The following is a 26508-nucleotide window of genomic DNA, read 5'->3' as shown; positions in this document are numbered from 1 at the left end:
CACATTTTTATACCTGCTTATATTCTAGCCACACTGGCAGTTGATTAGATTGTGCTCACCCAGATTAAGAGTGGGTCTGCCTTTCCCAGCCCACTGACTCAAATGTTAATCTCCTTTGGCAACACCCTCACAGACACACTCAGGATCAGTACTTTGTATCCTTCAACCCAATCAAGTTGACGCTCAGTATTAACCATCACAACATTAGAAGTCAAGTTGTTGAGAAGGCATATTCCCTTTGAAGCTTCTAAAGGACATCCCTAATCCCCCCTTGTCTGTTCCAGCTTCTGGTAGTGCCAGGCATTCCTTGGCTTGTAGCAACATAACTCCGATCTTTGCCCCATCTTCATATGGCAGTCTTTCCTCTGTGTCTGTGTCTCTTCTCTTCTTACAAGGACAGTCGTACCTAATTCGATATGACTTCATCTTAATTTGACAACAACAGCGAAGACCCTATTTCCAAATAAGATTACATTCAACGGTCCCAGTGGCTATTACCCAAGCATATCTTTTTGGAGACACAATTTAACTCACAACAGATACTATTTATTGCTAATAAATGAGTAAAGTCTTTCTGAAAAGAAATTTAGCAAAATTCTTTCTTCTACTAATTTATTTTGTGGGAATCCACCCTGAAGATAAACAGAAACATAAATTTTAGTCATATTCAAAAGGTTACTTGCCACAGGATTCATTATTTAGAAGCAAATCAAAGTAAAAAATGGGAAATTATTGAGTTATTTTGGTAAATCCCAATAATATTATGAAGCCACTAGAAATGTTTAAGTGCTTAACATCACAGAAAATCCAAGAGATACTAACAAACAGCAATTAGATTACATTTTCTACTATAAAAGTAACCAAAATTAAAACAAACATACAGCCTCAAGAAAAAAGCACCATTGGTGAGTGTATGAGAAAATGAGCATTCTTTTCCACTGCTGGTGGGAATCTAAAGCGTTCAAAAGCTTCCTGGACGGTCATTTGGCAATACATGTCAATGCCTTAGCAATGTTCCTGTATTTGGCTTACCAATTCCACTTCCAGGAATTTATCTTAAAGAAATAATCTTGGATATGCACAAAAATGTATCAATGAGAATGTTTATGGGAGTTTATCAATGGAAAAAAAACCAAACAACCTAAATATTCAATACCAGGATATTGCTTAAATAAATCATTTAGGTGATAAAATACCATGTATTTAGTGACATGAAAAGATATGACATATATACATTGTTTTTTTAAAAAAGAAAGTAGATTATAAAATACTGTTCATGACATCATCCCATTGGCATAAAGCCAGTCCCTGAATGTAGAACTTACTACTATGAACTTACAAATCAACTTTTACAAGAGTGGTGAGGTTATAGAGGCTACACAGTGCTCTTGTGGATTAAACAAGTTAAAACAGTTTTCAAAAGCTTCTCATTTTCTCTTTTGAAGTTGTTCACTGACTCAAAAAAGGATTTTGTCACAATTTCATCTTGAATACATTTGCAATATTGAAATAGATAAATTATTTTTATTTATTATTTATTTATTATTTAGGGAACCCACCATTCTCCTGCCTCAGCCTCCCGAGTAGCTGGGACTACAGGCGCCGCCACCACGCCCGGCCAGTTTTTTTTGTTTTTAGTAGAGACGGGATTTCACAATGTTAGCCAGGATGGTCTCAATCTCCTGACCTCATGATCCACCCGCCTCGGCCTCCAGATGAATTCTTGAAGTATCCTGATTTCAGAATTAGAGAGGACCTAGAAAAAAATCGTTACACTGTCTGTTCTCAAGAAGACATATGAGATTCAGTCAGGAAATGGGAAATTTTATGCACATAAAGTTTCCTTTTACATATATAGAAACAAACAAATAATAATATGAATCTGGCTAGTATTATATAGAAAACACTGCCCTGTTGCTAAATACCTGAATGTTAGAAAAGGACATTTTAGAAATAAACCTGTAATAGAGTACAAATATTAAAATATATTAGCTTAAAAATTACAAAATGTTTTGGGAGTTACGGACTACTTGAGTAAAAAGTTGTATTCACAGAAAAAAATGCAAAAATGCAAGGTTTTTTGTTTTGTTTGTTTGTTTGTTTGTTTGTTTTTAGGAATAACTAAGTTGGTTATGTGCAATATCATCACAATGTTGGAATTTCTTTTTCTGTTTTGGTAAATTTGTGACTCAATCATTATACTTCCCAATATGTTATACTTTATTCTAAAGTCATTTCTGTGTGGTTATGGTTTTAACATTACTCTCTTGTTCCAAGTCACATAAGCTCCAACAAACTTAAATAACTCCTTAGAAGATAGTTTCACTATTCTTATTCTCTATCCCTTGCCCTTAAATAACAAATCCCTTCTCATAAAATCAGGAAGTTGGCAATATATAGTTTAGAACAAGCCAAACAATGGCTCAGTAGATGCATATAGCACATTTTTACACTCACAAAAGTTTTATTTGTTCTAACAGTTTGTTTTGTGGGTAGTTGCTACAATTTGTTAATATGATTTGTTTGTTTAGACAGGTCCTTTCGTAAAATGAGAACAAAAAGTGAGTATTCCTTATTGAACCTGTTAATCCTGATTCCTGGTTAAGTAGTGCAATGAGACTTTTATGCTCAGGTAAGGCTTACCTTATTTTTTCCAGCTACTTCGTTTATGGCAGTTGGTCTCTTACCAGGTGGGCTTTTCCGTAGGCCCACCCCATGACATGGCAGTTGTATGTTTTTGAGTAAGTAATCCAAGAGATTGGATGAGAAATAGTGCCAAGGTGAAAGTCATGGTCTTTTCATAACTTCCTAACATCTTAGAACTGCTGTCATTTTCTGTTCATCAGAACTGACTCAACAAGTCCGGTTCACACTCAATATGAAGGAATTACGCAAAGGTGTGACTTCTAAAACAAGTGAATCATTGAGGTCATCTTAAAGGTTGCTTACCACATCAACCAAAGTTTGAGAACACTGCTGTACAGGTGGCATTCAAAGATCAAGTGGAACGGATAAATTGCTTAAAAGGTATGTAGATGGAAATAAATTTCAGTGGATACATTTCAGGACCCAGGCAGGACTAGCCAGAAGAAGGTGTAACTCTGGTCACAGAACTGGCACTGTAGAGAAAAGCCTCATGTCTAGGCTACTGCCGAGAGTACTAAAGAAGTAGCAACTTTAGCCTAGCCTGGGAACCGCGCACGTGGACAGGAAGAAGTTATGGCTCAGGAACAGCACATAGAAGCCATTTGAATCTGGAAAGGCAACTTCTGCTAGATTCCATTGTTTCAGCTCAGGACCTAGGTAAGAAAGGAAGACTTGAATCTGGAAAAGCTTCATGAGCTCAGCTTTGGAAACCAAAAATGAGAAGAGCTTAAATAAGTCATAGAACAGTGGTTCTCAAACTTTGCTTGGTGTCTGAAGCACTTAGCAACTTGATAAAAATACAGAGATTCAGGCCTAATTTTACTTCAACAAGCCTGCCTCTGTGTGCTTCACAAACATTCTAGGTGTTCTAATACAGACCAAAGTTTGAGAACCACTGCCTTAGGAGGACTATTTATGTTCCCCAAGGAATCCGCTATGTATTGATTTATGATAATTGACTTAGTAAATTAACAAACCAGTGCTAAACTCTTAACACAGTTCATGGCGTAAATATGAATGTGCACACTTGTAGACAGAAATGAAGTAAAAGATTATTGTAACTAAAAACATTCCAAGGAAAAAGGCTGTGCTTTTATGTTGAAAGAACAAATCATGGCTGGCACCGATTAATAGATTCTGTTCTCTCAGGTTGGCAAAATGCAAAAGAGTTTTCTTTGCCAGAAATAGCAAAATGTACACCCCGGCCAGCATCTGGAAGTTATTCTTAAAGAAATGTGACATTAGATACAATGACAGTGGTGGGTCAATTTCTATTTACCCATTTCACTTGTCCATGCTGACTAAAGTTTAATGCAACTTTAAACTAAAATCTTCACCCTGTTTTTCATTCTCTTCCTTCTCGTTTCATCATGTTTATTTCCAAATCCATTTGAAAAATAGATATTGGTGGCATTCTACTAAGACTTAGATGAACTACGAACCTTAATTATTCTTTTTATAAAATTTGCTTAAGTAAAAGGGATCCCAGAGTGGAATATATATAACATTTGAATTCAGAGTCACCTGGCTTTAAATACAAGTGACTATGAAACCTTAAGCAAGTATTTCAACTTTTCTAAAGTTCTTTATGTGTACATAAGTAGATCACCTAACCATTTTGAAAAATTATGGTTGGATTAATAAATAATGTATACAAAATACTCAACTCTAGTAGGCACTCAATAAATTGAACTATTGCTACTACTAATCACTGATACTTCTGAGTTCTGTAAAGATCAAAACACATTAGTAACACAATGTTATGTTCAGAATCCCGTGCAGGTTATATCTAGTAGGTATTTCAGATTTTCTGGTTTGAAGTTAGAATTATGGAGTAGTAGTCAAGAGCACAGACTCAGAATCCAGCCAAGTTCAAATTTAACATTGCCATTCACTAATAGTGTATCTTGGGTGATTATGTATATAACTTACTTAGCACCTGCCTTGCTTTTCTAATCTGTAAAGTGGAGAAAATAATGATGCACCACCTAATGAGAATTTGTAAGAATGAAATTACTATTTGTAAAGCAATTACTAGAAAATGTACCACATGTGTTAGTTATTGTTCAAAATAATTACTTAAAAAAAAATTCATCCTTTACCTCAGTTACTAATTTTGGATGTTGTTTACAAAAGAAAACATGCATCGAATTGTCCTTTTTGTGCAGGTTTCAGCTTTTTGGTGGGATGATATTACCATATCCCTCTAAATTGTTTTATAAGGTTTTATCCTGATTATATGATATAGCTTTTCCAAGGATGTGAGCTGCTCATTGGGGTGCCAGATACTTTTGGGAGCTGCAATTAATTATCTGAGGGAAGATAGTTCCATCCATAGAATTACTCTCCTCTCAATAAACTCATTAGTACCTATGTGATCTGAACATGTGAAGGCACCAGCCAAACACACCTATCTGGCTCTCAAGGAGTGACATTCCTTATGAAAACTTTGCTCAGAATTGAAATAATGGGAGAGAGTGGTCCAATTTTTTCCCTCTCTGACAGCACATAGTAGTAGGATATTCTGTGTAGTGGATGACCACTGCATGTGATTAATGATAATAGTAAAAACAGAACAATATTTTCCTATATATTTGAGAAAGTGTCATATTAATTCACTTGTTTTCTTAGGTTGTTTAAAGGACTTGCTTACTTCAAAGGCTGCCTTCCTCTTAAAATGAAAACTGGTGTGCCAGTACTGATGGAGAGAGCAGCTTTGGAGATAAGAATATTTGTTGTCATGGTTATTTGGGAAAATTAAGGTGACCCCAGGTAACCTCAGATGTGGGAATTGTTTTTCCTGACTATACTATTACTGATGTTAATTTATTTGCTCGGCTGGCAGGTGACAAATGTGCTACTTTGAGAGGACTTTATATAAAGCGTCTTCCCTATTCCCGTGTGTTTTTGAGCATTCACTGTCTGAAACTATTAAGATGCATGCATAACACACATCAAGTTGATGTCAAGTATCAAAGTTTGTCTGATGTCTGCACAGCCCTGGGGACAGAGAGCCACTGTGATTTTATCTCATAGCTGTGACATGAGCACTTCAAATGAATGGAAAATGAAAGTCTGTGTAGAGAGTTGTTTGGATTCCCAGGAAGAGACTTGGTGGCTCTCACTAAGAATTCATAGGCTTCTTTCTATGAACACTGAATTATCCATGACTGAGAATCTCCTGCAATTCAAAGCATGGAAAAGGTCTGAATAGGGAAGGTGGAGAAGACTATGGAAAGGGTCAGATCACTGAGTGGAAACAATACCTTACTGCTTGTTTCTTGGGGGGACATAGCCACAGAGAGAGGTGCTAGTACCAGAACAGGAGGCACCAGAAGGGCAAGGAAAGTAATGACAGTATTACAGAGACCAAAGGCACAGAAAGAGGAACTCAAAAGGAGGAAACTGGCTCATTAGAAATGTATCATGCTGTCCAGAATGTGCAACTGCAGAAGAGATAGACTGTGAAAGGAGAAGAGCAAGAGAACTGAGGTAGTTTATCTCGAGTCACGCTCAAAACTACAGGACCCTGTTGATATGGTCTGGCTCTGTGTCCCCACCCAAATCTCATCTCAAATTGTAATCCTGTTGTGTTGAGAAAGGGACCTAGCGGGAGGTGACTGAGTCATGGGAGTGTTTTCCTCCATGCTATTCTCGTGATAGTGAGTTCTCATGAGATCTGATGGTTGAAAAAGTGTTTGGCAGTCTCGCACCTCACTCTCTCTCCTGCTGCTATGTAAGACACGCCTTGCTTCCCCTTTGCCTTCTGCCATGATTATAAGTTTCCTGAGGCCTCCCAAGCAATGCAGAGCTGTGAGTCAATTAAATCTCTTTTCTTTATAAATTACCCAGTCTCAGGTAGTTCTGAATAGCAGTGTGAAAATGGGCTAATACAGAAAGTTGGTATCTAGAGAAGTGTGACATTGCTGTAAAGATACCTGAAAATGTGGAAGCAACTTTGGAACTGGGTAACAGGCAGAGTTTGGAACAGTTTGGAGGCCTCAGAAGAAGACAGGAAGATGTGGGAAAGTTTGGAACTTCCTAGAGACTATCAGCATTCATCAAAATGCTGATAGTGATATGGACAATGAAATCCAGGCTGAGGTGGTCTCAAATGGAGATGAGGAGCTTATCAGGAACTGGAGCAAAGCTCACTCTTGCTATACTTTAGCAAAGAGACTGGTGGCATTTTGCCCCTGCCCTGGAGATCTGTGGAAATTTGCACTTGAGAGAGATAATTTAAGGTATTTGGCCAAAGACATTTCTAAGCAGTAAAGCATTAAAGATGTGACCTGGCTTTTTCTGAAAACATACAGTCAATGCGTTCACAGAGATGGTCTAAAATTGGAACTTATGTTTAAAAGGGAAGCAGTGTGTAAACGTTTGGAAAACTTGCAGCCTGACCATGTATAGAAAAACAACTATTTTCATGGGGAGGAATTTTTTTTTTTTTTTTTGAGACGGATTCTCCCTCTGTCGCCCAGGCTGGCGTGAAGTGGCGCGATCTCAGCTCACTGCAAGCTCCGCCTCCTGGGTTCACGCCATTCTCCTGCCTCAGCCTCCCGAGTAGCTGGGACTACAGGTGCCCGCCACCACGCCTGGCTAGTTTTTTTTTTTTTTTTTGTATTTTTTAGTAGAGATGGGATTTCACCATGTTAGCCAGGATGGTCTCGATCTCCTGACCTCGTGATCCGCCCGTCTCGGCCTCCCTAAGTGCTGGGATTACAGGCTTGAGCCACCGCACCCGGCCTCATGGGGAGGAATTTAAGTCCAAGTCACCTGCAGAAATTTGCATAAGTAACAAGGAGCCAAATGTTAGTAGCCAACACAATGGGAAAAATGTCTTCAGGGCATTTCAGAGCTGTTCAAGGTAGCTCTCCCCATCACATGCCCAGAGGACTATGAGGGAAAAACAGTTTTATGGGCCAGGCTGAGTGCCCAGCTGCTCTGTGCAGCATTAGGCACAGCAACCTGTGTCCCAGCATTTCAGCGTCGGTCATGGCTAAAGGGGCCGAGGTAAAGCTTGGGCCATTGCTTCAGAGGGTTCAAGCCCCAAGCCTTGGTGGCTTCCATGTGGTGCTGGGCCTGGGAGTTCACAGGAGGCAGAGGTTTGGGAACCTCCACCTAGATTTCAGAAGATGTAGGGAAACACCTAAGTGGCCAGGCAGAAGTCTGTTGCAGGGGCAGAGCCCTCATGGAGAACTTTTGCTAGGGCAATAAAGAGGGAAAACGTGGGGATTGGAACTCCCCCACAGAGTCCTCACTGGGGCACTGCCTATTGGAGCTATGAGAAGAAGGCCATCGTCCTCCGGACCCCAGAATGGTAAATCCACCAACAGCTTGCAGCATGCAGCTGGAAAAGACACAGATACTCAACACCAGCTCGTGAAAGCAGCCACAGGGGCAGTACCCTTCAGAGCCACAGTGGTGGAGCTGCCAAAGGCCTTAGGAGCCTGGTTCTTGCATCAACGTGGCCTGGATGTGAGACATGGAGTCAAACAAGATTATTTTCAAGCTTTAAGATTTAATGACTGTCCTGTTGAGTTCCAGACTTGCATGGGGCATGTAGCCTCTTTGTTTTGGCCCATTTCTCCCATTTGGAATGGGAGCATTTAGCCAATGCCTGTACCCTCATTGTATCTTGGAAGTAACTAACTTGCTTTTGATTTTACAGGCTAATAGGCAGAAGGAACTTGCGTTGTCTCAGATGAGACTTTAGACTTGAACTTTTGGATTAATGCTGGAATGAGTTAAGACTTTTGGGGGACTGTTGGGAAGGCATGATTGTGTTTTGAAATGTGAGGAGGACATGAGATTTGGGAGGGACCAACAGCAGAATGATATGATTTGGCTCTCTGTCCCCACCCAAATCTGATCTTGAATTGCAATCCCCATGTGTCAAGGAAGGGACCCAGTGGGAAGTAACTGGATCATGGGGATGGATTTTCCCTTGCTGTTCTCCTGATAGTGAGTGAGCTGTCATGAGATCTGGTTGTTTGAAAGTGTGTAGTACTTCCACATTTACTCTCTTTCTCTCCTGATGGCCATGTGAATATGTGCCTGCCTCCCCTTTGCCTTCCACCATGATTGTAGGTTTCCTGAGGCCTCCCCAGCCTTGCAGAACTGTGATTCAATTAAACCTCTTTTCTTTAGCAATGTGAAAAGGGACTAGTACACCTGGTAATGTTGTAACTGAATATTGAGTAAATACAATGGATTCTCAATCCTATGGAAATACGTATACAGATTCAATAGAAAAGGAGAGTACATGACTGTTTTTCAAGAGCAGAAAAGACATACTGACCTAGGTATTTGTGGCTAGATGACATTTACAAACTCTCTTTGTGAAGCAGATTTAGTATTCAAAGGTAAACTCACACTTATCTGATATGTTTATAATCATGAGTGAGGTTTGATTTAGCTATCTAGTAAAATCAGTCAATTATTTATTTTTAGTATATAATTAAGTCACTTTTAACAAATCCCATTTGTTTTTACAAGTTTAAATAAAGTACTATGCAAAAAGTGTATGCATATATAATGAATGTTTCATCATCAGCACCCTCACCATTAAAAACTGGTTGTTAAACTTGACTGCAGTGTGACTCTATGTTAAAATACAGGTGTTAAAACATAACAAGCAGCATGGGAATATATACATTTCTCAAACTTCTCAAGGGGTGTTCTCTGAAGTAGAGCTGTTTAATATTTCCAAGAACTCTGCGGGAAGAGAATATACTATCTAGTACTATTATCAGGGGAGAGTTTTCAGATTCTTGGTGTTTTTAGCAAAGAATTGGACAAAAATGCACAAATAAACCAAGGAAAGAATGGAGCAACAAAAGCAGAGATTTTTTGAAAATGAAAGTACACTCCAGTGTGGGAGCAGCTGGAGCAACCACTCAAGGGCCTGAATACAGAATCTTTCTGGGTGCAAATACACCCTAGAGGATTCCCATTGGTCACTTGGTGTTCACCCCATGTAAATGAAGTGGTGGACTTCAATCAGCCTGGTTGTGGAAAGCAACCAATCAGAGGCTGAACTGAAGTTACAAAGGTCGCAATCCTATGCAAACATCTGAAGTGAAGTTACAAAATGAAGTTACAAAGTTGCACTTCTATGCAAACGAAGACTTGGCCTGCAATCAGTTTGATTGGTTGCAAACTGCAACGGATCAGAGGCTGAAGTGAAGTTACAAAGTTACACTCTTCTCTCCTATTTCTTTTCTTTTCTTTTCTTTTCTTTTCTTTTCTTTTCTTTTCTTTTCTTTTCTTTTCTTTTCTTTTCTTTTCTTTTCTTTTCGAGATGGAGTCTCCCTCTGTCACCCAGGCTGGAGTGCAGTGGTGCAATCTCCACTTACTGCAACCTCCACCTCCCAGGTTCAAGTGATTGTCCTGCCTCAGCCTCCTGAGTTGCTAAGACTACAGGCATATGCCACCACGTCCGGCTGATTTTTTGTATTTTTAGCAGAGACAAGGTTTCACCATGTTAGTCAGGATGGTCTCCATCTCCTGACTTCGTGATCCACCAGCCACTGCCTCCCAAAGTGCTGGGATTACAGGCGCGAGATTGGTTGCAAAATGCAATTGCAAAAAGCAAACCAATCAGAGGTATTTTCATTTCCCATCTGCTGCACAGAAAAGGTGGCCACGCAGAAGAGTAAAAGCAAAAAGCCACCAGTCAGAGGTACTTTCAATTTTCCATCTGCTGCACAGAAAATGTGGGGGTTTGTAAACGGAGTAGCCTCTGGTCCTTGTGTTATTTAACTGTGGAAAGTTAGGGTTTTCCTTTCTATTTAGTTCTAGGAATTCAGTGGGAAAAGGCCTCCAGACCCTATACTCCTGCCTCAGTACATTCAGCTTGTTGTATTAAACTGGCTAGAGAAGATAACTATTTGTGATATGAGTAGATTTCCTTCCAATGATTCATCACATCATTAGCATACTATAAGAAACAACCTTTTAAATGTTTTATCTTTACTTATGAGGTCTGCTTATGAGAGAACATTATAAGAAACTTTACACAAAGTCTTATGGGAAATATTTTTCTCAGCACTCAGTACCCAGAAAAGTGCTGAGTAAGTAGTTGGACTTTATCTTGTGGACAATTGAATCACACAATGTATTGTGTTTCCCATTTTTCTTTGACTTCTAGAGAGCTTTTGAAAGCAATATTGGGGTCCATCTCTATCGACTTCGCCAGATCTTATTGTGTGCATTTCATGTACTAACCTCTTGCCTGGTTTGATTTTTTTCTACCCTCATTTGTTCTTTCTTCTAATTTCCTCTAATTAAAAAAATGTTGAATGCTCTCATTTTTCTTGGGAGCAGAGAAGACAATAGATAGAATAGACTAATTTATAGATATATTTATTAAAGTGTAGGTGGATCCCAGCATCCTATTTGCATGGCTCCTGGTGTAGAGGAAGAGGGTGAGGGTTAGCAGTCCAGAAAATTTCAATTCCACATCCATTGCAGTTGTGTTCATTGATAATATTTCTGTTGTCACCCTCCCCACTAACTCACCACCCTCATTGCTGTGGCTTTTTTGTTGTTAGCTTACCATGCAACTTGCATTTTTGGAGTAGATTTTGCTGACCTTTGGTAACCTGGAGATGATTGTGTTTCTTTCTGAAGTGAAATATTCATGGGTTTTGATGAGAAGCCCTTTTCATCTCATAAGCATTTGCCCATGAAATAACTAGGAAAAGCAAAAAGCGATGCTATACTGCACCCTTTTCATATAATATTGAAATGCTATCAAAATAAAGTAATGTATCTTTATTTAACAAACTTCATAATTTAAATTCACCTAAATAGATGTAGATTTGATATATGTCTAAGTAAAGAAAAGGAAAATATGTCCAGGCTTATGAAACAGGTGACCAGGGGAAGTAAAAGTTAATATGATGGAGTAAAATGTATTTGGTGATTTTTTCCTCAGCAAATTCAATTCATAGAACCAAGCTTAGATAATCATAGTTCAGCAAATAAAACCATTTTACTTAATGGTAATAGATTTAGTAGAGTTACTCTGAGGAGGAAATGAAAGTAGGTTGCTTAAGTATTTGTTTAAAAACAAAGAAAAACAGAGTCCCAACTGCTTGTCCTGCTCTACAGGATACCTTTAGGATACTACAAAAGCATGGACATAATGTGTTCCTGTTACAGGACTTTCCCTTAGTTCAGCTAACGGTGGGGTTCTTCGTTCCATCACGAAAAGTCAGGCACAAAGACAATTTGGATGGTGAGTGAGACAGAGTTGTATTGGGTGAAAAGGAAGAAAGGGGGAAAACCGGGACTCTCGCTAGGCCAGCATTTCTGCTAGAGTGCTTCCCGCCCACAGCTTGGATCCCGGGTTCCACCCAGAAAGAGAAAAACCAGACTCCTCCCTGCTGCAAATGTCACGAACTTCCTGATGCTCCACCTCAGTGGGCAGACTGATTGGAGTTTCTCCAGGGACACCCTCCCACCTGGCTGTCTCTTTCCACCCTCTAAAGAAGTACATCTAACTGGCCTTAGAATAAGGATAAAGATGAAGACTGATCTTAACTGCTGCCTGCTGAGAGAGGGTGCTGTTTTGGGGAAAGGGCAGTCAGAGCTTCCCTAGAAGCCCACCAAAGGGTTCCCAGCAGAAGGGACCACTGTCAGAGGCTCTCGTTGCATGACTGTTTGGAGTTTGATGGCCTGAAGGCAAGAACAGACAAACGAGATTATTAGAAAACATGTATCAAAACAAAACGAGGGGGACATAAGGACAACTAAAAAATTATAAGGCCTTTTTCCAGTTTGCATGGGGAGAGGGGGGCCAAAAGCCTGACTGGTTAAAGAAAAAACGTGTACCCTTTTGCTGGCATATTGGGCTTCTGTGTTCCCTTCTCCTGAGCCCAGTCCTAAGCCAACCAGTTTAAGGTTTGGGAAATTAAGTTTCCAGTTTGGAGGATGCATCTGAGGGGAGTGTCTCATAGTACAGAGACACAATTACCTATTAGTGAAGAGAGAACCTGGGAGGAGAGAGGAAAAATGAAGGTGTTTTATTTTTTTCAAAGAAGTCCCAGGGGTTCCGGATGCATTTTAAAGGGGTACAGACTGAAGATGAATGGCTACCCATCTAGAAAGAGCGGAGCAGGTGTCCCTGGTTTTCTTCTCTTCCTAGCAGATACCCAAGGTACCTGAGGGAAAGAGAGAAGAGCATCATCTTTCCCTCTTCCATCCTTGCATCCCCGATTTCTAGTGACATCGGCAGGTCCCGCCATGAGTGCCAAAGCGGCTTGCACCCATGAAGCAGGGGTGCCTAGAGAATAGGAATTATCTGTTCTCACCTAGTTCTCTTTTCCACCTACTGTCAGCAGCCTTGGAGTTCCCTAGACCTCATTTATGCCACGGATACTAACATGGCCTTTATCTATGAAACACAAAGCTTGGGGTTGACTTAATCAGCAGGAACCAACTAGGCTCACCTGGGCCATGCCTTTTAACTTCTGTTATCATCTGCATCCCTTATATCCAGTTTTCTTTCCTACAGCTATGACCTGAAGCTTGAAATTAAGTCTGGGACAAAAATGTGTTTCAGAGTGGGGGGCGGGGAGTTGCATGGACCCTTTATCATAAGCCAAATGCTAAGGTGAAACTGTGGAACTGAGTCCTCCTCCAACAAGGGATAGGAAAAGATGTCTTGTGACATACCCAGATACCTGGTGGCTATAGTTATGCTTGCTGGGATTTGGGTGCATGGTGTTTGGTTTTGGTTAGCTCCCTTGGTTTTACTTTCCCAAAAGGAAATCTCCAAGTGATGAGCATCCTATTTGTTCCCATCACTTGGCAGGATTTGCAGGATAATTGCTCAGAAATAGAATATTAATTCGGATTTCTGCATTACCCATCCCTCTTGTTGTTTCTGAGCTGCAGCCAGAGTTTACTGGTAGGTTCACAGGAACAAGCAGGGTTAGCCTAAAATGTAGGCAAAAACTAAAATATAAGTAATGAGTTTAGAATTTCATTAAAAATATATGTTATGTTTTGGAAAATAATTTCTCTCTTTTCAGTCCTCATTTTTGTTAAAAAAAAAAAAACTATAATAGGACTGAGCTGTTTGCAAAATAGATTTTAGTTTTATACTTGACTGATTATTTGCATAAAGTGTATCAAGAATAATTATTTCTAAATAGGCCTTTTGGATTGGCTTTGATGGAAGTTTGTTCCACAAGAAATCTCAGATAAGACCTTTTAAAGCCAAGCCCAACCATGAATTTTTATCCTCAAACGACCGCGAGTTGGGTAATACTTTCCTCTTAAGGTCCCATAATAAACTTGGAGCTCCTGGACCTGTTAGAAAGTGACATTCTTACTGACAACATGTCAAGAACCCTGTACAGGGACTGTGCAGGTGAGGGTATGAAGCCAGTCTCCCCTGGGTCTTTTATCAGCAATGTAAGTCAAGCTTTACTCCTTAAAGGGAAATATACCCTTCCAATCAAAGCCTTGGTAAAATAAGCATTTTTCCAATTGTGTCCTGTTGCAAAAGAATAATGGATTTTTATTGCACTGATGCAAACAACTACATTACCACAAGTTAAGAATACTCACAGATAGTCTGTAAGTTCTAGAGGAACCAGGCAGAGAGAAACAAACATGCTCTAAATTTTAATCACAGGAGTGTATACCTTACTTAATTATTAAAGTCTGCCAATAGTTCAAAATAAATTTCCTTGACTCTGGAAAAAAAAAAACAAGGATCAGCAATATTCCAAACAAAAGTTAAAAGGATTGCTTCAGTTTCTGAGTTTAGTCCATTTAGTTTTTGTTTTGCTTGTATTCATGAACATTTCAGCCCTTTATGAATCCTATATGTTTTTCTCTATTCCAGTGTCACAATCTCCAAAGTTATCAGAAACCTGTATTTGAGAGTACCCATTACAGTTCTATAGCTTATTATGAACCATCTTTTGAAAAGGAATAAAACAAGACAACAATTTGTAAATAGCACAATATCCAGGATAGTTACAGTTAGAAACATGATTGACAAAGAAGTTTGATTATCTCTGTGATTTACAATAACTTAACAAAAAAACCTTAATTATGATTGATATCTATACTCAGACATTAGAATTTTAGAAACCCCATACAATTTTGGAACATATATTAGCATTATTCACCAAGACATAATCTAAAGAAATTTGAGCATCATTTTGTCAATCCCATGTACCTAAACATGTTAAATAATCCTGTTTACCTCTTTTCTTTTGGACATTCCAGGGACCCTCTGGACTATCCACAAAGCCAGGTGTCAGGGAAGACAATTTTAAAACTGAAGTTTGATTTTGGAAAGGCTGTTAAACGTTCAAAGTTTAAAACATCTGATATTATGAAATAGAAATCCCGATTATTGTAAGTTATTTATTTTGTGAAAATGATGACTCAGAAATTTTAAAGAAGCAAAAAACTTTTATAACCCTTTATAAATTTTGCCAAAGAGCAGAATAGAATTTTAAGAATTTCTTGTTGTGTTTTTACTTCAATGCTCAATTTACAGAAAAAAACATTTAATATCCTTTTGAACTTAGCAAAAATATTTACATAGAGACTTTCTTCTGCAAGATTAATTTCCACAATTCTTCCATCACTTCTTTGAACCTTTAGTTTTTTCCTAGTTTAACTCAAAATAGTCATTTAATTTTAGGCAAAAGTTTACATTTCCATGACTTCTTATAACCTTTACTAAAAAAGCACATTTTGCTGTTCTTACACAGCTTGCGTATAAATCTATTTCTAGTAGTTTCAATTAACTCCTAGCAATTTTTAACTTTAAGGTAAAACTTGTTAAGTTGTTTTAATTGTGTGATAAGTGCAACCAAGATTTGACTCCAGCATAATTAAGGATGTAGTTAGTTCCATATGTCCCCAGACCCTACCAATGATGTAGCTGACAAGTAAAATAGTTCTCAAAGCCCAAAAGCAGTTTGTAAACTCAAAACAATTAGCAAACCTTGAATCTGACCTGCATTTTACCAATAATCTTTAGGGCTGTTTTTATTTCTTAAAGATTAAAGTCATGTGAAATGAAAGGTACCACAGCTTTTAACTTTAAAAAATATTAGGTCCAAGCACTTTTCTTTGGGCCAAATCAATTAGAGTTATTTTTACAGATATCACATATAGTACACACAGACAGGCAGAAGAAAACCCAGTTGCTGGGTAGGGCCTTTTAAGAGACAGGGCTAGGAAAACATGCAGATTATTTAACCTGAGAGGAACATCCCCTAAGGCAGGGTTGCTGGACAAAGCCTTGCCAGGCAGTTACTGGCCATGCCCCCAGGATGTAAAACAAGATGAAGGCTTGATTTCACAACCAAAACTTTGCAGAGAATACAGTGATAGTTGGTGGGTGGGTGAGTGGAGAGGGGGCACGGGGCTGGCCTAGTAAAACATCTCCTAAAAGAAAACAAAACAAAACAAAACAAAAAACTTTGAAAGTTAACTTGCCGACAGGGTGGAGAAGAGGAAAGAAGAGAAACGGTTTTAAAATGCCTCGAGGAGAACCTCTTATTCTTAGGCAAGTGGTTTCTCCACCAGGGAGAAAAGTTTAATTACTGTCTGATGGAGCTGAACCTCTTGGGCGGGGAAGGAGAAGACTGCAGTGGCTCCTGGCTGTGAACCAGCCAGCCGGCTGTGTGAGACTCTTGAGCCATATGTCCCAGACCCAGCATGGAAGGGATGGGGGAGCGAGGAGCCCCTGCTCCCCTGTCCTGAAAAAGGAAGGAAAGGGCCTTTTCCCCAACCCCAGGGAGTCACGGGGTTTGGTGGTATGTATCCCCAATCCTCAGAAGTCCTGGGATAAAAATGCTTAGAAGCAACAGTGAGAGGTTCTGAGTCCCCATTTCACTCATTGCTTCTTGAGCCCCATGTTAGGTGCCAAAATGTTGCAGGATTTATTTTCCTTAGTTCAGCTAAGGTCGGGGTTCTTTGTCCCACAGTCATGAAAACTCAGGCTTGCAGACAATTTGAATGGTGAGTGAGACAGGATTTTATTGGGTGAAACAGGGAAACAGGGACTCTTGCTAGGCCAGCATCCCTGCTAGAGTGCTTCCAGCCTGCAGCTTGAATCCCAGGTTCCACACAGGAAGAGGTGGGGCCAGGCTCCTCCCTGCTGCAAATGTCCTGAACTTCCCAAGGCTCCACCTCAGTGGGCAGGCTGGTTGGAGTTTCTCTAGGGACCCCCTTCAATGTGGCTGTCTCATTCCCAACTCTAGTTTAACCCTGAAATTTTGGCCTCTTATTTCAAAGTAATTATATGACTTTCTCACTGTCACAATTGTGCCTGATATTCAAGTCTGTATACTTCTTATCCCTTGAAAAAAAGACATCCCTTCTACAGTTCCTTTGCAATTCTGGTTGCCTACTGTGGACAATAGAAGAGATCGAATTGGAAATATATTCACATTGGGACAATATTTCCAGTGGTTTCATTGACAGGTATTGATGTGTGTCTCTCAGCAAAGGTTTTGCCATATTTTTTCACTGAGAGAGAAGCCCTTAGGATGGAGGGACTTTTTTTTTTGGTCTATTAAAAAGCAGGTAGTGAAGAGCTAGAATGGTCTATTTTTCATCAGGAAGTTTTGAGGGATCAGTTTGACACATGTACTGCAATAAGTGCAAGCAGTCCCATTTTTAATATGGAGTTGATAGTCACAGATTGGAAAATATGAGAGACATCGGAACGGAGTCAGGGATTCAGAAAGATGGGCATTAAAATAAGTTTCATGTACACAACTATATTTAAATACTGTATAAAACAATGTCAAAAGGAAAATTGGGGGGCTTGCGAGGCCATCAAAAGGGAGACAATCCATGTGGAAAAGAGCAAGAGGAGCTCTTTCTTATCATGCCACCCTGTCTACTCCACCTTTCACAAAAGTGCCTGAGTACAATCTGAGAAAAGGTGAGTTGAGGATCTGGGAGATGAGACCTCTTCAGAGATTTATCATGGTGGGTTCTAAGATCAAAAAACTAGCATGGCTCATGAGAAAATCCCCATCTCTTCCCAACAGTTATGTCCATTTCTGCCTTGAGTGTATCCCCTAGATGGAGGCAGAGGTATTAATGAAAATATCTAAAATTATGACAGACATTACAACCTCTTTGGTTTGATTGAAAATAGGGTAACAGACAGCAGGAACAGAAAAGCTGCAAGGGAAGTCTGTGAGGGTTCCAGGTTTCAGTTATTCATGTTTCCCGAGGCCAATTCATCTTATTAGTTTGACTAATATTTATTGAGCAGACACTATATGTTGGGTACTGTTTTAGGCACTGCTATACCACAGAGAAAAACAAATGAAGTAACTTATGTGATGTGGCTTATGTTTCAAGAGGAGGAACAAACAATATACACATAAATACGATGTGAGTAGGGATGTGTTATAAAGAAAAATAAAACAGAGGGAAAAAATAAAAATGAGACAGGAGGATGAAGTAAGAAATGTCCTTTGACAAGGTGACTTTTGAAACTTAAATTAAAAGAGGGACCAACCCTTGGGGAAAAAAGCATTCGAAGCAGGATGAACATTACCGCAAGAACACCGATTGCAAGTCCTTCAGTAAAAGCTGAGCACAGGGTTGGTGTTCTGTGGAATCGTGTACGTTATGCAGGTGGTAAGAGGGAAACGGTGAGAAACTTTCACTGACACATATTTGTATAGATTGTCAATCTGAAAAAATACAGCCAGATTTGTTTTAATAATGAACTCCTTTGAAAGTTCATTTGTTACCCAGTGCATCATCCTCTCTCCAATTAGCCATTTGCATCTTGTATTTCCAAACACATAAAGTGAAAACACAATTTGTGGGGAGAAAGGGCAAGCAGTAAAGGAGAAAAACTGTAGCATTTTGTGATATTCATGAACTAACATCCTGAATTTTCTTAAATTTTGAATAAAAACTGCAAATACCACTAAAGTAACATTAAATAACATTTTCATGACCATTAACCCTTTAAGTTGTTCTTGGTGATGAGAGCCAGGGCCCCAAATACATTTAGTGCATCAGTGACAGTGAACCTGCAGAGCTAAATCACACTGGTTATGTTCAGAGAATGATTTAAAATGCAATTAGGTAAATACAACATTTACGCAACTCATCTGGTTCTACCTTCCATACTTAAGCTTAACCAACGTAACAAAATTATCTGCAGGGGGCCATACATATATTATGGTTCACATAGTGCATGCCTGGGGTTAGGAACATGAAACTCAGTAACAGATGTCCCCAATATCACAATTTACCGACTTTGTATCTCTGTTCCCAAGAAGGCTGGCGGTCATGTTTCTTTTAGTGTGAGTTGCAAGGGCTCCCACGTTTCTACAAGTTGGATATCCATCTGTCAGACTGAATTGAACCAGATTTCTATGACGTAGAAAAAAATGCTCAGGAGAGTTATAGATAAAGCCATCAAATTATGTTCCACCTGTGACTAGAGCCAAGCAGAACCTGCCAATTTTATCCCACGGCAGATCTACTGACAGCTCTCATCACTTGGATTTGTCTGCTTTACTCTGCCCTCCTAAATTTCACTCCAAGCTGGATTTTCTTCAAGACTCCATGAGCTCAAACATCAGGTGAATCTAAAGGGTGGGAAATTCACTTAAAGAAATTTGAGTCTATTTCACATGCATAATTCACATTTGTAACAGTTTCATTAAGGTGGCTTATTGAATTCTTTTGAATATATTAGGGTTTGTATGTGTATATGCCTTAACAGAAATAGATTTTTCTTACACTATATAAATATTCTAAATAAACGATCAAAAATTGTCTCAAACTAACAAAAATAATTCTAAAATATACAGGGTATAGTGTTAAAGAGAAAATACATGTAGAACCTGTGGATCTTGCTCTTTAATTTTTACCTTTTGAGAGGAAACTTAAAGATTTCGTAATTTTTCTCCTGTCAATGATATTATATTAATAGCTCGCCAAGCAAGAGAAAGATTAAGAACATTGAATATAGTTTTTTTTTTTTTAATAGCATTTGGGTGTCATAAGGAGTCTAAAATTTTAAGGTTGAAAGATAAAATTAATTCAGTTGCAGAACTCTTTTTTTTAAAATATGAGTATGATATTTCACACACACACACACATTCACATATGCATGTGCACACAAACACTTACAAGGCCAGTGTGGTCTGATAAATAGGAGACAAACACCTTAGGAATATTTAATTCTGATTCTGTCTTGAATGCTAACCTTTCTATTGACATGTCTAATTGCTCATGCCTTACATTTTTATCTTGTAAACTAGAACTAAAGGAATGGAGAGCTATTGTAGGGATCAGTATTATTACATAGGCATATAAGTTGATAAGTATTGATGGGATATTTTAAAGACCATACTATTATGTATGAGTGTCTGCTGATTATCCTATAGCTGAATCTTAAACTCCAAAGATGAAACAAAATTCAAATGTCATCATTTGTTATCTCCAGGTAAGCTTCAGTTCTCTAATATTGACAGATGTCTTCTTAAACTCTGCTGGAACAAAAAACAAAATAAATAAACACATCCACAGATACAGATCCTTCTGAACTTAAAAGAATTTCAGGCAAGAGGCCAATTTGGGATTTGGACTGGAATTGACAATATGTCTCTGATAATGTTAATAGCTAGCATTTATTGAGTTTTTACTATGTGCCAGAGACTGTTCTAAATGCCACATCATGTTTACCCATTTAATCCACACAAAAACAATTTATCTCTATTTTATAAATGAAGAAAATATGGCCTAGAGAATTTCTGTATAGCTCTTTATAACCAAACATTTATATGTATTTACTCTGAAGAAATGAAAACATAGGTTACCACGAAAAACTTACCTCAATACTTAATAGATGCTTTACTCATAATCACCCCAAACTAGAAATAACCCAAAAGTACATCAACAGGCAAATGGATTAAAAACTTGTGGTACATCTATAAAATATTATATTTCTCAGCAACTGGGAATGAATTCTTGATACATAGTTTGTATAGTATTGATAGAATAATAAGGATGACTCTCAAAAACATTATGCTAAAGGAAATAAGTCAGATATAAAAGGCCACATATTGTAAGATTCCATTTATTTGAAATTCTGGGAAAACAGAAAACCATAGGGACAGAAATAAAGTACCAGCAGTTTCTAATGTCTGGTACTTGAGTTTGGTGGAGGAAACTGATTTTAAATGGCCACCAATAGATTTTTTGGTTTGATGGGAATATTCTATATGTTAATTTTGGTGGGGAAAACATGACTATACATGTTAGTCAAAACTCGGAACTATACACTCAAACAAGGTGAATACTACTATTTGTAAATTAAAGCTCAAGAAACCTGATGTTAAAAAAGTGTTTAGTCAAGTTCTAATAAGGACACTAAGCCTAATCTATTCTTATTTTTCTTTTATATTTAGCCTTCCTTTTATAACACTAATAGACAAAGACTGGACTTAAATTAGAGTAAAATGTTTGGTTAAATGAGTGCTATGAAATGGTGAGGCCCTCCAAAGTACTTGGTATAGGACACTTTGAACAACCACAAATTTATTTTGATTTTATTTCTTGTAAGTTTTGGGCCTACATCCAGAAGTTCTTACTGTACTAAATATCTTTAATTGCCTGACTTTCATCTTCAAAAGTTGACATTTCTGTTTCTTCAGACTGCACACTGCATTGTTATTGTTCAGAAAATCTTTATTAATAATAATCAGGTAAAATATGCTTCTCTGTATTCTCTACTTTCTGCTCAATTAGATTTTATTGACTACTTCTTTCCCATCTTCCAGGTTTACTGTTTCAGTCAGGGACGTAAAGACACCACCAACAGCCTGCAGTGCTCTAGAGATAGCAAAAATATAGAGCCATCATCACTGCTAGATCTGAAAGGGGAAGGGGAAGAGGTGGTTCCTGGAAGAAGAGCATAAGGAGAGGTTTAATAGCCTGATCAGAAAGAGCCATTTGAGAAACTTCACAGCCAAGCCACAAGAACCCAGCAGTAAGTGAACCAGGGGCATACACACCTGACCTAGCACTTCTTTCCTCCAACGCCTGCTGGTAACTTCCATTGACAGAGGATAAAGAACCCATGTGTAAAGAATGAATTTGGAGAGTATCTGGATCAGTTTGGGATCAGAGTATCTGGATCTGCCACAACAATAATGTCGTAGATGATGCGGCTGAAATAACAAACATTTATATCTCACAATTATGGAGGCTGGGAAATTCACGATCAAGGTACCAGCAGATTAGGTGTCTGGTGATGAACTACGTCATAGCTTAGACAGCTGCCTTGTGGCTGTATCTTTGCATGGTCTAGAGCCAAGGGAGAGGAATCAAGTTCTCTCCTGTCTCTTTTTATAAAGGCTCTAATCCCATCTTGAGGATGCCACTCTCATGACCTGATTATCTCTCAAAGACCCGATCTCCAAATACCACTGTTTTGAGGGAATAGGATTTCAACATATGAATTGTTGGTGGGTAGGGTGGAACAAACATTTAGTCATAGTAGAGGCAACTAGAAGATAGCCAATATATCATTCCCCAAATATTCAAATCTAGAACATTTTCTCTTCTTCTAAAGATTCTCTTTTGCAGATTAATTTTCCTCATTCTCCCCTTTTATGTTTGCAAGATTTCTCCCTGTCCTCAATATTTATCTGTCTCTTTTTCAGATTCTGTTGTTGATCTAAAACTGCAACTCTCAGGCCTAGCCTATATACTTCAGGACCTTTCTACTTTGGCCAATTGGCCTAAACTAAAGTCAAGGTACACCTAGAATATTGCACGAGGCTGGCCTGTGGATGGAGCAAATAAAATATTGGGCTCCTGGAGAAAGGCACAGGTTTTACAAGGGGACTATTAGAATAAGAAAAGTGGAAATCTATGATATTGAGGGAAAAATAACTTTGCACAACTTATTTTAACTAGGTGGATCTTGGTCTCCTTATCTATAACAGAAGAACCACCAGATGTTCTATAGCAAGGACAGTATAGTGTAGAGGTCCAGTGTGGGGGTACAAAAGCCAGTCTGGCTATATTTTAATCCTGACTTTGCCACTTACCAGTTTTATAATCTTGTGCAAATTACTTAGCTTCTATGAACCTAAGTTATCACAAAGTATTCATCTGGCATATAGCAAGCACTTAATGAAAATTGTATTAATATCCCCCACCTAAAGGTTGGTTGCAGTCATTCTAATCACTAGCAACATAACCTAGATCACAAATGCTGATGTAATAATTACTTGGTAAATGATAAATAGCATTTGGACTGTGAATTATTTATTACCTGCTACTTTTTTGAGGCATCGAGTATTTCTTACGAATAAAGTCTTCAAATATTCATGTGTTTAGCAATAAAAATTGTTGATAAAATGTTGTTCTTTAATATAAAAAATTCCAACTTTTAGGATTTAACAGTTGGAGAGATAGAGAACAGGAGAAAGATGGAGGTAGAGAGACTGTCAGGACCCAGGTGAGGGGGCAGAGGATGGGATAGAGTGCTATTTTGTATGCTTTCATGGTAATTCTATTAGATTTCTTTTAGCAGTGAAATATTTCACTGTTACAATGGCATAAAATATTCCCAAAAACTTACTATATGTCTCTCATATATTTATAGTAAAAACGTCTATGTACTATAGTGCATGTTTTTCTAACTGGGACTCTAAAGAGCTATATGAATAAAGCCAGGAAAACCTATTTATAACCTCCATTTTGGCACTTTGTTTCTCTCCATTCCTCAGAAATATGGCTCCATGCAGATATATGAATATGTTCATACATTTCCTGTGGTTCATTATATAAGATTTGAATTTCATCTTAGTACTAATTAGTTACAATGCATTTTTCAGGAAGAATGAATAAAACATTTATTTTTGCTTTATGAAAGAAAAATGGCTACTCTTTGAATATAATCTCTTTACACTTTTCTCAAGATATTTGGGAATCGAATCAGGTCTGTTCTATACACAGCCTATAATAAAATTGTAAGAGAGAGAATGATTACTCTAGATAGTATTACAATTGATACAAGTATTATTAATTGGTGCAACTGGAATTATTAGCAATGATTTGCTCATTTTTTGTACTTAAGAGTAATAATAGTTAACAAAATAAGGTTAATTTCATAATATTTGCTTACTAATTTATAGACTAAAATTATTAAGACTTTTTTGTAATGTCTTATTTCAAAAGGAATATTATGAATTTGGCCCTGAATAATAGTCTACGGCAACATTATATTTAGTACTTTATATATGGTTATAAATATCTGTGAATTAGCAAATTTGCTTTATTTGTTCTTGTCTTAGCATTCTAGACATTGGGGTTCATTTTTGAAGTTCTGATATTAATTTCAAGACTGTTTATGTGGTATTTATACATATCAACATTTGTTTTATTTGCTTTTGAAATTAAGTTAACTTTGTATGTGTTTTATGAAGCATACACTCAAAATTTCACTTGTAAGTTTTTTTAAATGACTACAGATGATCCACACCTGTTTTGTACTTTCTAAAACAAATTCCAAAAACAAAACAACAAAAGAGTCCCAAGAAAACATCTTGCTGCAGAAAGGGCTTTCAATGAAATTCAACATTCCTTCATAGTAAAAACCCTCAACAAACTAGGCATTGAAGGAACATATCTCAAAATAGTAAAAGCCATCTATGACAAACCCATGGTCAGTATTATTATACTGAATGGGCAATAGCTGGAAGCATTCCCCTTGAGAACTGGAACAAGACAAGGATACCCTCTCTCACCACTATTATTCAACATAGTACTGGAAGTCCTAGCCAGAGCAATCAGGCGGGAGAAACAAAGAAAAGGCATCCAACTAATAATAAGAAGTCAAACTACCTCTGTTTGCAGATAATATTATTTTATAACTAGAAAACCCCATAGTCTCTGCCCAAAATCTCCTAGATCTGATAAAAAACTTCAGCAAGTTTCAGCATACAAAAATTGATGTACAAAAATCAGTAGCATTTTTATTCACCAGCAGCATTCAAGCTGAGTGCTAAACCAAGAGTGCAATCTCATTCACAATAGCCACATAAAAAATAAAATGCCAAGGAATACAGCTAACAAGGTAGATGAAAGACCTCTACAAGGAGAATTACAGAACACTTCTGAAAGAAACCAGAGATGATACAAACAAATGGGAAACATTTCATGCCCATAAGAAGAATCAATATTATTAAAATGGTCATATTGCCCAAAGCAATTTACATATCCAATGCTGTACTCATCAAAGTACCAATGAGATTCTTCATAGAATTAGAAAATTCTAAAATTCATGTGGACCAATAAAAAGAGCCTGAATAACCAAAGCAATCCTAAGCAAAACAAACAACGTTGGAGGTATCGCATTACCCAACTTCAAACTATACTAAAGGCTACCGTAACCAAAATAACATGGTACTGGTACAAAAGCAGACACATAGGCCAATGGGACAGAATAGAGAATCGAGAAAAATGGCCACACATCTGCCACTATCTGATCTTCAACAAAGTCAACAAAAACAAGCAATGGGGAAAGGAATCCCTATTCAATAAATGGTGCTGGGATAACTGGCTAGAAATATGCATATTAAAACCGGACCCATTCCTTACACCGTATTCAAAAATCAACTCCAGATGGATTAAATGCTTAAATGTAATGTCTAAAACTATAAAAACTCTTGATGAAAACCTAGGAAATACTATTCTAGACTTAGGAAGCGGCAAAGATTTCATGACAAAAAGGCCAAAAGCAATTGCAACAAAAACAAAATTGATAAATGAAACCTAGTTAAACTAAACAACTTCTGCACAGCAAAAGAAGCTATCAACAAAGCACACAGAAAACCCACAGAATTGAAGCAAATATTCTTAAACTATGTATCCATCAAGGTCTAATATCCAGAATCTATAAGTACCTTAAACTAGCAAGCAAATAGTAAACAACATGCTTAAAAAGTGGGCAAAAGACATCCTAATGACTCACTAGCATAATACTTGTGATGATTAATATTGTGTGCCAACTTGACTGGATTGAAGGATGCCAAATATTGTTCCTGGGTGTGTGTGTGTGAAGGTGTTGCCAAAGGAGATTAATATTTGAGTCAGTCAACTGGGAGAGGCAGACCCATGCCCAATCTGGAAGGGCACCATCTAATCAGCTGCCAGTGCAACTAGAATAAAGTAGGCAGAAGAAAGTGGAATGAGACGACTTGCTGAGTCTTCCCGCCTTCATCTTTCTCCCATGCTGGATGCTTCCTGCCCTCAACTATCAGACTCCAAGTTCCTTAGCTTTTGAATTATTGGACTTATACCAGTAGTTTGCCAGGGGTTCTCGAGCCTCTGGCCACAGACTGAAGGCTATACTGTTGGTTTCCCTACTTTTGAGGTTTTGGGACTCAGACTGGCTTCCTTGCTCCTCAGCTCACAGATGGCCTACTGTGGGACTTCACCTTGTGATCCTGTGCATCAATACTCCTCAATAAACTCCCCTTATATATACATCTGTCTTATTAGTTTTGTCCCTCTAGAGGACCCTAATACAGACATAAACGGACACTTTTCAAAAGAAGACATACATGTGATCAACAAGAATATGAAAAAATGCTCGACATCACTAATCATTAGAGAAATGCAAATCATGAACACAATGAGATACCATCTCACGCCTGCTGAATGGTTATTATTAAAAAGTGAAAAAACGAGAGATGCTATTAAGGTTTCAGAGAAAGGGAAATGCTCTCACACCGCTGGTGGGAATGTAAATAAGTTCAGCTACTGTGCAAAGCAGTGGTGATTTCTCAAAGAATTTAAAACAGAACTGCCATT

The 26508-nt window shown here is 38.1% G+C and overlaps 1 long non-coding RNA gene across 1 annotated transcript in view; it reads right to left on the bottom strand.

Annotated features, from left to right (window-relative positions):
- Positions 1-354: 354 nt before the first annotated feature.
- Positions 355-26508, bottom strand: part of LOC119625671 (uncharacterized) — a 61353-nt gene continuing 35199 nt past the window's right edge. Inside the window, exons 2-3 of the long non-coding RNA XR_005241822.1 lie at positions 3238-3299; positions 355-632 (exon numbers count right to left, since the gene is read on the bottom strand). This is a non-coding gene — a long non-coding RNA (uncharacterized lncRNA). The remainder of the gene's footprint in view (positions 633-3237; positions 3300-26508) is intronic.

Source organism: Chlorocebus sabaeus, chromosome 22, assembly GCF_047675955.1.
Source record: "Chlorocebus sabaeus isolate Y175 chromosome 22, mChlSab1.0.hap1, whole genome shotgun sequence".
NCBI classification, from domain to species: Eukaryota; Metazoa; Chordata; class Mammalia; order Primates; family Cercopithecidae; genus Chlorocebus; species Chlorocebus sabaeus.
The sequence above is the reverse complement of the archived record's forward strand: the minus strand, read 5'-3'. Positions and strand labels throughout refer to the sequence as shown.